At 31.8% G+C, this 16622-nt stretch overlaps 1 pseudogene across 1 annotated transcript in view; it reads right to left on the reverse strand.

Moving 5' to 3' along the window:
• LOC149180334 (S-adenosylmethionine synthase 1-like) overlaps positions 1–2149 on the reverse strand; it is a 3524-nt pseudogene extending 1375 nt beyond the window's left edge. Inside the window, exons 1-2 of the transcript XR_016257446.1 lie at positions 2028–2149; positions 1–754 (exon numbers count right to left, since the gene is read on the reverse strand). The exon at positions 1–754 is cut by the window's left edge and continues 1375 nt beyond it. The product of XR_016257446.1 is annotated as an S-adenosylmethionine synthase 1-like (transcript). The remainder of the gene's footprint in view (positions 755–2027) is intronic.
• Positions 2150–16622: the final 14473 nt, after the last annotated feature.

Raw genomic sequence — 16622 nt, forward strand, 5'->3', positions numbered from 1 at the left:
ATAATTTTCCTCCCAGTGAGTCCAGCATCCCCATGGAGTCCTCCAATTACAGGGTTGAAATGGAATATTGTATTTTCATCTAGATATTGAGAAAGAACAATCGGCTTAATGACATGCTCCTTGAGATCAACTACAATCTGATCATTGATAACAGTTCCATCATGTTGAGTAGAGATGTGAACAGTGTGAACTCTTAACAGGACCATTGCCCCTCCCTCATTTTTATACTCAACAATAACTTGGGTCTTTCCATCTGGTCTCAACCAAGGGCAGGTTCCATTATTTCTTACTTCAGTCAACTGTGCTCCCAGCTTTGTTGCCAGCACATGATTGAGAAGCATCAACACCGGGGTCTCATCTGTAGCATACCCAAACATGTGGCCCTTATCTCCTGCACAAATCTCTTTAGGATTCTTAGTAAGATGGCCATGGACACCCTGTGCAATGTCGGGGCTTTTTTGTTCAATGTTCACCAGGACCTTGCAATTATCTGCATGCAAGCCAACATCCATTGACATGAATTGAATTCCTCTACAGGTGTTCCCCTCACTATCTTCTCATAGTCTATATTAGCTTTAGTTGTGATTTCTCCAAATATCATAACCATATTTGTCTTTGTGCAGATCTCACATGCAACCTTGCTTTCAGGATCTTGCTCCAAGCAAGAATCCAAGATGGCTTCAGAAACCTGATCACAAAGCTTGTCAGGGTGTCCCTCATTGACAGAATCTGATGTGAAGAGAAAGGTGTCCATCTAAAAAATACAGGCACATAAAAAGATCAGTAGGCAAGAAAAAATATGACCAAACACTTGACTTAACATGCAAGAATCACCATTTAATATAAACTGTTAAACAACACATAGTTAGCCAGAAAACTGAAAATTGACTGTGGAATGAGAACAACTAGTATTACATAAGTGCAGAAGTGTATATGCAAAATATTTTATGCAATATGTTGATTGCATGGATATCCTTCTTATCACTAGAAAATATTACTAGAGACAAACATTCCTATGGAGAAGTTGTTGCAGACCAAATGGTTGGAGGATACTGTGATTTACTACAATTCTAAATGAAACTTATTGAAAAACATGTTGATTCTTTGGGTAAATTTTTGGCCAAAGCCCAACCAGTCCAGCACCATTTCAATGCATTTTGATTCTTCAGATATTGTCTTTGATAAGGATGCAAGAACAAAAGATGCGCTAATAAAAGGGGTTTTGAATTGGATCCATTTCCTAGGAGATATGAAACTAGGTTTAAACAGGGTTGTAAAGGAATTAAAGGGCTTCAAGAACTTGTACATAGCAGGCAAGGTGAAAGTAGTTAATTGGCATAGATATATGCTGCTAAGCATGTCAGTACCCCTCCAAAAGTGTTTATAATAGAGTCATCTAGCTTATAAGATGCTTCCTTTGCAAAAAGCAGGATGGATACAAAGGACCCCTGGGCATAAGTAAGGAAAGTATGTCAGCAATGTTTTTTTCAAACGTGAGAATACAAATACAGAGTATTTTATTTTATTTACAGAAATCACCCCATTTCTGGTCCAGCAAGTTGTATACTCCAGAGACATGTTGGTTCAGGGATTCTCAAAGTCCATACAACAATGCGCTGAGAATGTATTTGTGGTAAACTCCGACATATTTACAGATTTAGATCTAATTAATGTAGAAAAAATAAGATCCAGCGTGCTAACCTTTCGAATAAATAGAAACAGCCAAGGAAACCTAAAGAAAAACCTAGCCTCAACAGAAGCAGCTTGAGGGATTTAAAAAAAGACAATTAGGGAAAAGTGCAAAAAAATAATTATTTGTGATGTATTGGACAGAGAAGAATTTGTTTCAGCAGGTTGGCAACCGTTGAAACCTCATATAAACATGATGTCCCTAAAAACCTTCCCCAAAGTGAGCTCAAATGTTTAAAAATATTAAGTATTCATCTGATTAGTTCATGTCCGGAAAAAGGAAAAAAAAACAAACAAACAAAAGGTTCATTAAAAAGAGATCTTCGCTGAAATGGTACCTTAGCTTAAGACATAGATGAATGGTATCCCCTCTTTTCTCCTCCTGTGCATAAGGGCCAACAGATGAACAAGAGAGTGCACTGATAGAAGTAGAGGATCACTCTCTGCTTTTATCGTCATCACTTGTAGCATGAGTTCAATGAATCTGGATGGAATTTGTTGCTACGGGAAACGAGGAAAGGATCCCTCTTGTAGCAGAGTGGGTTTTCCTCCAATATTGCCACTCCTCCAACCATTCTTTGCACCTCGTTCAGAATCGAACTCGCTCTAGGGATTTTAGGGATTTTAGGCATACACACAGAAGAAAAAATAACTGAATGGGATTTAGGCATACACACAAAAAATAACTGAATGGGAAACTGAAACAAATACATAGCAAGAACACAACAATAGTGTTGAATGCTAGAGTGTTTTTCTTATTCAGTCTTGACAGAGAAAAATCTGAAAACAAAATTACACAACAATAGGACTTGAATTCTGTCGGAGAATGACAGAAAATTTTTGCCTCAATTTCCATGCTTAAACAACTTTAGAGATCAACCCTGATTTCTCTGCATAAAAGTGCCAGAAATCACATTGAATCTCTTGCAATATTATGTTGTTAATAACAATAATCTGCACTTGAAAGAGGCCAGAATTGGCAAATAGTGTCTATTTTTTTTTCACGGAAGAGGTCTGCCACATTTTTCCTCACACATGGAAAGATTTATAAGACATATAGTTGGGTACCTGGTTGTCTTGGAGAATTATAAAATGTCTTTAAAGTTTTTTTGATAACAGAGAATAATAACAGAGAAACCATTTGGATGCTTAGGAGGTTCATTGTACGATCCCCTTAAAAGTCATTCAAAAATAAAGTTAGTCAAGCTTGATGGCTTAAAACTTAAAAGCTGACAGTATTTAGAAATTTCACTTTTCTTTAAGAACTACAACACCTGGATTACTGGTTAAAGATTGGCTCAATCACACTTGTTTTACATCAAGTAAAACAAGAGAATTCATCTGAACTATTGTTGTAAACTTCTTCTATGGCAGTGAGTCATTAAGAGAATTCATTGAGTATTGGTAAGGAACACAGGCTTATTTTTGACATCTGAATTCTCTTAGCAATGAATATAAAACATTATTTTGTTCTTTCTTGTGGCAGATTTTATACAAATTTGTCTAAAGATGACTTCATCATTGTGTATTTTTACATGAACATTTAATGGTATGCTAAGATAAGATTTTGAAATATTTTGATAGAGATATGAAAAAGGAAATTTTTTCAAAATTGTTTACTGAGGAAATGGGAAAGGGATTTTTTTTCCAATTTAACAATCTTATCGGCCTCTCTTTGCACCTTTTGGGGCAATTGCTAGTTATTAATCTCTTAGGCTTTGCAAGGTTACTTGGTATATATATACCATATGGTCACTGACTTGGATATGTATATGATTAATTAATTATCTATCTCCATAATAGTGGGAGTTATATCCACTCTTTTTTTTATATCTTATAATTTATGGAAAAAATGGTAGATAGTTTTGAGCTTTATAAAAATGGTTTATTATCAAAAGTGTTAAGTAAGAAAATTCTATTCAATATAAAACAAAATAATATGGCTTTGATTTTTTAGACCATTGTGTGACACAAATGAAGTAGAATTGCATGCTATAGTAGAGAAGATAATAGGCGAACTAGTTTTGTTTAGTGTAATAGTTGATTAATGTTTGTGCAAATTTATTGCAATAGCACAAATGACCACAACTATCATTTGTGATTACATTAAAAAATTATGATGGTGATTTCTAGGTTGATAAACTAGTGTCTAAAAAATTATGATTGAAATTTACACAAATTTACACAGTTCTTTTTTTTTTTTTTTTCAGAGGGAAAATCAACATATGGCCGAGGCCAGCAGATATTTACAACATATGGCCGAAGCCAGCAGATTTTTTACAACATATGGCCGAAGCCAACAGGATTTCAGAATTTTTACGGCATAGCCGTTACAAATCGTTCAAAGGCCGAAGCCAGCAGATAACCAAAGAACAGGTCCACATCCACCGCTGCAGGAACCAAAGCGCGGGGTCCACATCCACCGCTGCAGGAATCGATCGCGGCTGGGGGGAGCGAAAGCCATCCGCCCCAGCCGTCTTGTCATGCACGTCGCGTGCACAAATTTACACAATTCAACAAAGTCATTTTACATAATTGTTCACTATTATTTATGACGAAAAACAAACCAATTCTCCATGAAAAAAAGAGGAAAAGAGAAGAAGAAAAAGATAAGACTAAATTTCCTAAAATTGACACAAGGACGTGCACACAAAAAACACACTCACTTGCTCACTCACACATATACACAAAAATCAAAAGAATTTAGTGATATAATAGATTTTAAACAAATGGCCACTCTTTGTTTGGCATTGTAGTTATCCCTCTTCATTCTGGTTCATATTGAACAATATGAGACCTCTAATGTCTAGTCTATAAGCATGTTATTGTTGAGAGTTCAAGTTCCTTTTGAAAGAACACTGGTTTACAAGAATCTAATATTTTGGGATCACATATTGACATTTATATCTCACTTAAAAAACATAATTCATTCAATACATTTTGTAAATTTATTATTTTATGAAAAAAAACTTAGAATTAGATGGTTAATTTATGTTATGGAGATCGTTTATTATGTATCATTCACGTAAAGTGTTTTTACAAAACACTATGCTTTATAACCAAAAAGATAGGTTATGGTTTGTTTTTTAAGTTCATATAAAAAGTATATGGTAGTATTTTTAAATAAAATTTGTTATTGTGATTAAGATTTTTCTTTTATTTTTATTTTTTCAACTTTTGAGTCAATTTTATATTTAGTTATAATTACAAATGGAATGACTCATAAACTATTTTTATAATAAAAAGTTAAATGGAAATTTAAGTGAAGGTGGCGAATATAAGAGGCATAAAAAAGTAATTGTATAGGTTTTGAATCAATATATCTAAAAAAAATACTCGTAAGTTATTTAGAATAAAAATAAATGAAATTTATATCTTTATTATTTTATGAATTAATGTAATATGGACATTATTATTATTTAGTCCTTGTCTTTTATTTAAAAACTAATTGATAATTTAATATATATAAATTAATATGAAAATTTAATATAAAAAGAATTTTTTCAAAAAAAAAAATTAATCTTATGAATGAAATACATTGAATAGGAACATTAATTTTAGACACATTAATTTAATAATTTAAATTAAAATAAATTTGTATTGAATGTTATAATGAGAAATATTTGAATTTTTTGTTTTTGAATTTCTGCAAATGATTTCCATTATAATGAAAAGAGATTACATTTCTAATCCAGACAAGGTTAGGCTTGCCAAAACGAAACTAGTCAAAAAGTTAAGACATAACTAGACTACATACATGTACTTCCATTTGAATATTAATTATATCTCTAATACGAAACAGTTAATTTGAAAGGTCATAGAAACTCTTAAATAAAATACAATATAGATTATATATATATATATATGAATGCTTGAGTATGAAGTAATTTAATGTGATGAGAAGGATCTGAAAACTTTATGTTCAAAATTTTGGTGATTGTCCTATGGCGTCACAACAGACATTATTAAATGTTTGAAAGGTCATAGAAACTCTTAAATAAAATACAATGTAGATTAAATATATATATATATGATTGAGTATGAAGTAATTTAATGTGATAAGAAGGATCTGAAAACTTTATGTTCAAAATTTTGGTAATTGTCATATGGCATCACAACAGAGATTATTAAATCTTGGCAATGTGGCTATATATTGTTAATACAATTTAGTGTTGTTGGGATTTTAAATCAGTTATAGATAATTGTGTTTATGTTGGAGTTATTTTAAATTGGGATTTATTAAATAGTAGAAGGATTAAATTTTATGTTTCTAAAATAATGAGAGTACTAAAACTTAAAAATTTAGTTTAGTACATAGTACAAATTTGTTTGGACATTTGTAGTATCAAATGATTACTTGGCAAATAGACATATTTTTTATTTTTTAATATTATTTTTTTATATTTGACAATTCAATTTAAAACCACATAAAATTCGTCATTCCATGTACAATAATCAACAAGAAAAAACTAATTTAAATTTTAAAAAATTAAAATTTATTTTTAAATTTTCAAAATATTTAGTTTAATATTTATTTTTTTCAAAATTTTCATAAACTTCTTAAAAATTTCAAAACTAATCGAAAATAATTTTTTTAACCAAAATAAAAATATATATATATATATATATACTTGCTAAAAATGATGTTAAACCTTTAAATTTAAAAAAATAAATAAAAATGTATTTAAAAAGAAATGAATTATTTCATTATAGTATATAATGAAAAATATTATTTAAAAAATCTAATCTATAATAAAAAATTAAAAAACTAGAATTCAATAACTCTCATGATTAATTACTAATATGTGATTACTAAATTTATAGAAGAAACCAAAAACAACAACATCATCATTATTCTTCTAAATAGCCTTTTATATTTGTACTTAATATCTCATGTAATAAATGACACAAATCATGTAATAAATGACACAAATCCTTAAATTGTATAGATTTATATAATAATGAACCATTGATATTAGATATGTATTTTTTTTGTTTTTAAAAAAATTATTATTTTTTAAATAAAAAATATCTATTAATTCTGAAGAAAGTTACATTGTTGGAGGTTTTTCAAAAATTTGTCTCTAACCTCATTCTTACCAGATTTGTTGGCTAGGTGGCAAAATACAATTGACCAAAAAAGCAAAACTATTATTCTGCATCATCATTACTCGACTTGCTCAAAAAGACCCGGTAACTAAATACAAATCACTGCCATGATCAACCTGCATTGTTTCCCGGAGCTTGGTACGCTGGATTGTTTTCATGTTGTTGATGGAAAGCCTCATGTACATGAGCCTTTCTATGTTTTCACCTCCCTTCTATGTGATCCAACTGTCATTGAAGGCACTTTTGTCCACATCGAAGGGAGTCCATTTTGTCTAGTGTTTGCCATTGGTTATGTTGGAGATCATTCATGAAGGCAATTATCTCATTCGTGTCATCATGGTGATATCTAGCTAGCTGCTCTACCAGCACTGCCACTTGGTGAATCTAGGCTTCCAAAGAATCAAATGGTGGAGGCGACTCCACTCTTCCAGGAGATGGTCTGCTTTGTTGCTCCACAGCTTCGCCTAATTCAACATGTTCTCCATGTCCCACTCCTTGGCCTCGGGGTCCCACGCCCCTCCTTGGGCATCCCCTCTATCGTTGCATGGATATGAAAACCGCAGACCAACTTAGGCAATGTTGCAAGTTCTTTGTTGGCACACTCTTCAAACCCACCTAGTCACAATATGTCGCACCTAAAACCAAAGCCGCCAAAGCTATGACAGACCACCCCTCCAAATCTCCATTTCCAGTGTCCAAGATGAGGGCTTGGAGACCCATTTTGTCACCCATGTTCCACTGCTCACCAGACCAAGGAACCACACCTCCATTTGCGCCACCTAGTTGCTTCTTCTTCATCGTCCACCCTATAGCATCACCACTTAGTGAAGGCCCCTCATATTTTTGCCTGCCACCCCACGAGACTCCCAAGCTTGGAGTCCTTAGATAGAGAGATAAACATTGTTTCCCACTGAAAACAACCACTAATAGTAATTTCCATTACTACCCTCTCTGAGCTTTTACCAAACAATTCACTGAGGCTGAAATTAGAAACCTGATGAACCCTCACTTCTCTAATGGATAATGACCAGGACTCGAAAGGAATAGAACACCATAGCCTCTTAAAGTGGCCCTGAGCAACGTGGCTTTTCTCCTCCAACCCCACCCATTCTCGGGAAACCTTTCCAACTTCTAAATTATAAAACAAATTCGATGTAAATGCCGAGAGGGAAACAAAGTTACCGTAATTGAAGACAAGGGATGCTCCTTTGTGCCACAACTAGGAATGTCGACCCAATTCTGCCTCCGTGACAACCGCCAACTCCTAACTATTCATACCTCCACTAGTCCAGGGTCCCAAACGGTGTAACTTACTCTCAATACTTTATTCTCATCAACTTTCTAACCTACCACTTCTGGTGTTGCAAGGTTCAAGCCAAAGCTTAACTTATTCCAATGTCCACCCTACTTGGAATTCTCTCAACAGTTTAACCACCACACTACTCCCATAACACAAATGCTTCCAAGCATCTCCTCTATTAATCTCCGGCCCAATATATCACATGCGCCTTCTAAATACTCCCTCGCCAATACACGCTTACCATCTACCCTTCATAACCGCTACACATAAAGAGAGTTAAACTCATTGCTAACCACATTGTTCTCATTCAAAAAGCTCATTAAAAATGAAAGGAAAAAATTAAATGTACTTTTCAAGACACTTAATTAAAATATAGATTAAATCCGTATTATTCACAATTATTTATAATAAAAAATTTAAATTATATTTTAATAAATTTAAACTTTCATTAAAAATTATAAATAAAAGAAAAAACGTATCGATTCGAATATAAAAAGTTTAAATTCAATATAATAATTGTTGTTTTGGGAGGTAACAAGATTAGAGAAAAGCCATTCAATAATTACCTTGTGCGGAATCTTGACATTATACTTCTTAAAATGAAATAATATGCGAAAAGATCCAAAATTCAATTTTAAGAAATAATATGCGAAAAGATCCAAAATTCAATGGAAGGCGAAGTTCACGGTTGTAATTTTTTTTTTTTTTAATAAGGATAGTTTAATTGGGCATTTTTATATTATAAAGTATTATATAAATAGTGAAATTCAAAGTTTAAATTTCATGTGAGTATTTATTAAAAAAATTAAATTTTTATTTCAAAATTTAAAATTATGTTTTAATATTTTTTAATCTTTTCAAATAGTCCACTCAAACTAAAATTTACATTAATTATATATTTTAATAAATATTTATGATGTTTATATTAGCAAGTTTATATTAATTATATATTTTAAATAGTCAATATATTTTAGTTATATAAATGGTTATTATGTTTACACTGGTGTAGTTATTTAAATTAAATGATTAATAAATATCAATAGACATCAATTTATAATAAACATCAAAATAATTATTTCATAATACATTTTAAGTTGTTATTATTAATTACAAAAAGAATTAACATATAAGTTAAACATATATATATTTGAAAAAATATAGAATAAGATTCTTATCCATTGATATTTATCCCCACTTTGTCATAGAGATTCTTAATATATAAATAGGGTTTGTTACAATACCATGTGCCCAAAAACTCATAATTCACTTATTATTACACTTGTTCATATGACATTTTTTAATTAATCAGCTTCATTAAAAGAACAAAAAGGGCATAATCACTGTGGACATAAATCTCAACTTTTAATTTGTGTATATTAATAAAAATATTCTAAAATATTTAGTGGAGGTTAAATTCCTACCGTCCACTTAATAATTATTGACAATTAAATTAAAATTCTATAACATATTTTAATATATTTTAGTGAATACCTATTATGTGTGTCTTTGAATTTAATGTTTTATATGTGCTATTGTTAATTTTATTATCATTATTTTATTTTCATTTCTAATAACACCTCATTTTAATTACATATTCATTATGAATAAAAAAAATTTACTCTTTAATTTAATGGGTTGTAACATCATTTTATTATTAGTCAGTTCTTTGTTCTCTTTTCAGTTCTATTTGCTTCTAGCCATCGCTTAATTAAGTTCTCTTTTCAATAAGTTGTTGTCGGTTTTATTCGATTTGCATCAGAGCCTAGAAGCACAGCGAGGAAGGACAAAAACCGACTTGAACTAGTTGCATAGCTTGATCGATCCACCGCTTCACTCAACTTCTTTGGCTTCACCGAATAATTCTTTGGTTAATCTGTGCCAAGAGGTACAATTCTGAATTAATTTAAACAATAATTTTCTGAAATTAATTTAAACAATAATTTTCTGAAATTAAAAACAAATTCTGGCAATAAGTTTTATTATGTAGTTATCATTCTATTATTATTATTATGTAGTTATGGTTTTTAATAAGACTAAATTTTAGTTGCATATATTCTTGTAGTTGAATTTTTGAAAAAAAAAATTATGGTTATGTGTGTAGTCTCATGTTCAATGTAAATAGAGAGATTGTTATTTGGAGTTCCATGATTTACCAAAAAAATATAAGATTATAGACTATTTGATTTTGTGCATAGTTATTACTATTATTATACGTGAATATTTAGTCACCATGTTATCATTATTACGTGAGAGAATTTTAACATCACCTTGTGGTTTATATATTTGGATTGCATAAAAGTAAAATCATTCATGAGTATGATTGATTGGTTGAAGGATGAAGAATTGATATTAATCAAGGTTGTTAGTGGAAAACATACTTTATACCATTCTCCAATAGATGCAGATATTGGGGATTATTACACATTTATAAGAAAGCCAAAGGATATATGTATCTAATACATACATAAATATAAAAAATCAAACATATTTCTATAAATGAAGGTCAATACCATTTGGTAGACAACAGTGGTGACAATTTCTTCAAAGTACCACCAAGTTGGATATTTGATGGTTCATATGAAAGAGCTAGAAATATAAAAACAAATTCATGTCTTTGAGGGATCTTCTTGCCCTACTTGCATAAATGTAGAAGGGTTTCTCATTACTTCATTTCCAAACCCTCTATAATAGACGTAACCCATCTAATTGCATTTTTAGAAGGCATTATTTTGGAATGATGTAACAAAGGTCTTTTAAGACAAATTTATTTGCACCAAATGCAATGCATGTCATTGTTGTTACTCATGGTTCCATAAAAGAGTCATTTCCTTGAGAATATTTTTTTATCAACAAACCTAATCGAGAAGGAAACTTAACCATTGGAAGATGGGAACATCCATATTAACTGTGACACTAAATGTTAAGCCTCTTGGGGTCCCCTAAACTGCTAAGAAAGAAATCTAAATATAGACTACCAACTATTGTGGACCCTCTTGAGGGGTAGAAGCTAAAATCATGAATGTTTAAGCATCCTTAATTATGTCACACAACTATAAAGAAATTTTAATACCCTTGTTGAGCTAAGGTTGTCCAATCCAATTCTAAAAGAAGAAAAGTAATTTAATTCATATTCAAAGAATTCATATAGTTTCAAGATGTTAATTCATTCAAATTATTGAAAACCTTGAGAATAAAATGATAGTTCCAGTGGATTATTCTCCAACCCATGCATTAGAAAAGAACTAGACTCATGAAATAAACTTCACAAATACTTTGTACACTACCCATTTACCAACAAGATTCACACTTACATCAAGAAATTTTGGCAATGTGCATACACCCCAAGCCACAAATGGGAGCCCTATTGCCTCCATGCTTGCACAAATAAAGCTTTTGAGAACACACTCCAATTATTTGCAAACTTCATGAGAAGTGAACCAGCAATATGAATAATAGATATACCTAATATCCAAAATCACATTAACAATAATAACATTCCTCACAAGAGGGAGATCATGGTGACTCCAAGTTTGGTGTTTTCTCTAAAACTTGACCATGATCCATCACCAACGATCCATAAATATTGAATCATCTCTCTTGATTTAATAAGCTTCACATATGGTCCAACCAAAGAGATGGGTCCTCTTCACAAATGTGAAATACATTGGTTTCATCTTCCTTAAGAACTCTAGATGTTTCTACAAAGGTGTCCAACAATAAAAGAGTACCCTCCACAAATGGTTGATTCAATTCAAGGGTTAACACCAAATCATCTACAAAGTGATAATTATCAAGTTGCTTACCCTTGAGTAGTGATATACTTTTCATTTTCCTTTACATTTTGACCTCCTTCGACAAATATCCAACGACACTTGCTACACTCATATAAAGATCGCTAGCAAGAAGGAAACCATGTTGAATATTGTGTTGTCACTAATGTCAAAGTTAGGAGTAGACTAAGAATGTTAGAGTTAGGGGGGATATTGTTGGAAATATTTTTTTTGTTGATTTCAAAAATAGGAGGAGACTACATTTGTCTAATATAAAGATTGCAAGATTAATATTGTTGGAAATATTGTTTGGATACCCAGTTTTTTCTTGATGCCTAGTTTAGATAGCCCATAATTGAAGTCAATTTTTTACTATATATACCTAGCTCAAATGGGAATATAGGATATATGGTTGAAAATATTATTCCAAGATCTTTCCAGTGGTATATGTCACTCCCTCTAACGCCATAAAAATGAGGATATATGAAAGATTCTATTAAGTTAGCCCAGCCAGAAAGTACAAGTCAGTCCAACCAGTTTTACAAGTTAGACTCATAAGTGAACATAGTAACACTATAAATAAAGGATATATGAGTGCATTTGAAGAGCATCCAAGCAAGAAGTTATCTGAGGTTTGCAATAGAAGCTAAGGAATACTCTTGGGGTCTTCAAGGTGGAGCAAAATGTAATTTGTGGAGTGAATTAGTCATTTTGGAATTTGCACTAGAACTTTTCTTTTGGGATGTTTCAAACCATGAAACTTGGAGGAGATAGAGGGGAGATTGTAATGTACGTGTGGTAGAAATTTTAGACTTTTGTTCACTATAATTTTGGAGATATTTAGGGTTCTTAAATACTCCTGAAATCTACTTCAAACATGTCAACTTGGCATTTTCATTGTGACTTTTCTTTTATGATGTTTAAGACTGTGAAACTTGGAGGAGATAGAGGGGATATCTTTGTGTACTTATGGTAGAAATTTAAAACTTTGGTTCACTGTAATTTCATATATATGCTCTAAGGAAGTTAGGGATACGGAATGCTCCTAAAATCTTCTTCAAATAGGCCAACTTGGTATTTTCGCTATAACTTTCTCTTTCTTTTTTCATGGGATGTTTCAAACCATGAAACTTGGAGGAGATAGAGGGGATATCTTCCTATATTGGTGGTAGAAATTTTAGAATTTGGTTCATTGTAATTCAAAATATATGCTATGAGAATTGAGGGTTCCTCAATGCTCTTGAAATTTGCTTCAAACAAGTTAGCTTGGCATTTGTCGCTATAAATTTCAATTTGAGATGTTTCAAATTGTGAAATATAGAGGAGACAAAGGAGATACCTAGGTAAATGTGGTAGAAATTTCATATCTCTAGGTACATGTGGTAGAAATTTCAAGTTCACTATGTTTTAGAGATATGCTATGTGGAAGTTAGGATAACTGAAGAGTCCTGAAATCAGCTTCAAATTGATTAGTTTGGATTTTTGGTTATAACTTAGTTTTGGGGATTTTCATACTACGAAAATTTCATAGATTTAAGGAGACACATATAAGTGCATTAGGTAAAAATTTCAGAATCAAATTTGCAAAATTGAATGCATGGCATGCTATGTAATTTCATTCTTGGGATGAAGCCAAAAACAACAAGTATTGGGAGAAGTAGACCCAGTGAAGGAAAATGTAGCAAATAGACCTAGCAGAAGCAACAAATATACTCGGTGAAGGAAGAAGCGACTAATAGACATGGTAAAGGAAGAAGCAACTAACAGACCTGGTGAAGGCAGAAGTAGAGAGAAAACTCAATGGGGATTGGAGTCTCCTATAAGTTGATGTACAAATATTGCAACAGAGGGGATTGGTGTCTCTTGTAGGTTGGTTCCTACAAATATTGTAACAGAGAGGATTGATGTCCTTTGTATGTTGGTGCCTACAAATCTTACAAGAGAGGGGATTGGTGTCTCATGTTGGTTGGAGCCTACAAATATTATAACAAAGGGGAATTGGTGTCTACCATAGATTGGTGTCTATTATATATAGGCACCTACAAAGTTTGTAACGGTGGGTTTATGCCTACAAAGTTTGTAACAATAGGTTGGTTCCTACAAAGATATGTTATAAAGAAGTTTTCATTTATATATTGTGTTCCACATGTGAGATTGTTTGGTTTTGATTCATTAATTTTTAAATGAGTAAGAAATTGTTTTATACATATTCACTCCACCCCCCTCCCTCTCAATATAAGTGTGAATCCAATAATTGGTATTAGAGTAGGTTCCTTCATAAGCAACCTAACCACTAGAAGGAAAATCTCAGTGGGGCCATGGTCAGTTAGGATGGCTCTTTCTCAAGCAAAGCTCCACTATTGAATGGAACAAATTATTCCTTTTGGAGGCTAAGGATGAGGGCTTATCTAACTTCTATTAGTTTTGACATCTGGTAATCCATAGTAGATGGTTATAAAGCTTTAGCAACTCCTCCATCTAATCAAGATGGTAAGAAGGCTTATGTAAATAATGCAAAAGCAATGAATTCCATATTGTGTGGCTTATCGGAATCAGGGTTTGTCAAAATAATGCATTGTGAATTTAGAAAGGACATTTGGAACGAACTTCAAAATAGCTATGAAGTAGATAATAAGGTGGATGGGAAATCTTAAAGCCCATAGAAGACAATTTGAGAGCTTGAAGATGAATGCTTAAGAAGATATTGCATCCTACTTCCTTCACATGGATGAGGTTATCAACATTATCAAAGGACTTGGTGAAGAAGTTAAGGAATCAATGATTGTACAAAAGGTGTTGAGATAAATCCCACTAAGATTTGATGCAAAGGTCTTAGCTATAGAAAAAATGAAGGATCTAGAAATTTTGAAGATGGATGAGTTACATGCGACTCTCATTGTATATGAAATAAGGACAAGAAAATGAAATTCAAGTTTGAAGGAAGCAACCTTTAATGTTTCAAAGAAGACAAAGTAACTTAAAGTTGGTGATTATTCCAACACTGAAGATGTAGAAGAAGCATAATTTGTGAGAAAGCTAATAGAGGATCTAAAAAATATAAAGGTAAGCTACCATTTAAATGTTTTAATTGTGGTAGAATAGGGTATTTTTCCACTAAATGTCCATACATAAAATGTGAGGGCAATGATGATGAAGAAAAGAATGAAAATAGAAGCAAGTTTTATAGACACAAAGGAGAAAAGTATTCCAAGAAGAAAGATTTTTATTTCAAAGAAGATAGTAGATCCTCAAAAGAGAGTGATAAATATGCATTTAATATTGACAATTAAGAAGATTAAGAACTTGTTTTCATTATTATTGATGCAAAAATTGCTAATAAATAAGATGAAAATAATCAAGAAAATAAATTAGATTTAGAGGTTGCTAATATTGATAAGAAAGTAATTCTTAAGCATAACTTGTTAATTCCCTAGAAGAAATAGATAGACTCAAAGGCAAGATCAAAAAGAAAGTGGAGTTATTGCATAAATATGAGAAGAAAAAGGGTCACAATTTTAATGAAAACAATAATTTCTGATTGAAGACACAACTAGAAGGGGTAAAGAGGATACAAGAAGTAATGAGAAGCTAGTTGAAAGAAAAGGGAGAAGATTGTGAAAATATAGAAGTAAAAGTTATTTCCTTGAGAAAGGATCTAGAGAAAGAAGATGCTCAATTGAATCAAAGCTTGAAGTTTGGAAAAAGTACCAAAATATTAGATGATATTCTCGTCTATCAAAGGTCACCTTTCATCAGAGCAAGTCTTGACTTATAGGAAAATCATAAGACCTCCTAGAGAGAATCAAGCACAAAGTCATTAGAAAAGGAAAATTAAGAAAATACCAAAAGCTATACTAATGTTCTCAAGAGCTCCTTCAACAATGAATGTAGAAATAAGAAAGGATGTGAAGACCAACAAAGACCTGGTTTTTCTCACAAGATCAACGAGGATGAATTCAGAATAATTGATCCACCAAGAAGGCCTTTCACTTCTCGGTATCAAAATATATTTTTTGCCTATTGCTTTGCTTGTAATAATTTTGGTCATAAAGAAATAAATGCAGAGCTTATGTAAGAAATGACTATGTGAGAAATAGAAAAAGAGAATCTTAGAAGAGCTCAAAGGATAGTTTTGTGAGCAACACAACTAGAAGTGTTAATAAAGTAAGTGTTAGAAGATGCAACTCATTTGATCCCCTATTGGATCATAATGAATGTTAAAAGTGCAATGACTTTAGGGTATAAAGCATGTGATTGCAAAAGCAACACAATAAGAATTCCTAAGCAAGGCAAGGAAGAACATAGTATTAGGCATAGAGAACAATGCACAAAGGTGTGGAAAAGGAAGCAAGAAAAACAAGAGGAATGTGGACTTGCTCCATATGCTCAAAACAAAGAAAGTAAATGGTTTATTGATAGTGGATGTTCAAAACACATTATAGGAGACAAGAGTAAATTTATTACTCTAAAAGAAGAAAAAGGAAGTAGTGTTACCATTAGAGACAATGCATTAGTAAGGATAGCTAGAAAGGGCATTGTTAGTCTTGATCTTGTAAAAACTAAAACTCAGAATTTCTTGTATGTTGAAGCTCTAAAACACCGTCTTCTAAGTGTAAGACAAATATGTGATTAGGGATATGATATCATATTTCATTTCAAAGGATGTGAAATAAATAAATTAGGTTCAGGAAGATTGGTGGCAAAAGCAACCAAAACCTCAAGTAATGTATATGTCCTCGATGAAGTTAAAGGAA

This window comes from Pinus tabuliformis, chromosome 3_2, assembly GCF_031772625.1.
Source record: "Pinus tabuliformis cultivar Carrire ecotype Pingquan chromosome 3_2, CPIR1, whole genome shotgun sequence".
NCBI lineage: Eukaryota > Viridiplantae > Streptophyta > Pinopsida > Pinales > Pinaceae > Pinus > Pinus tabuliformis.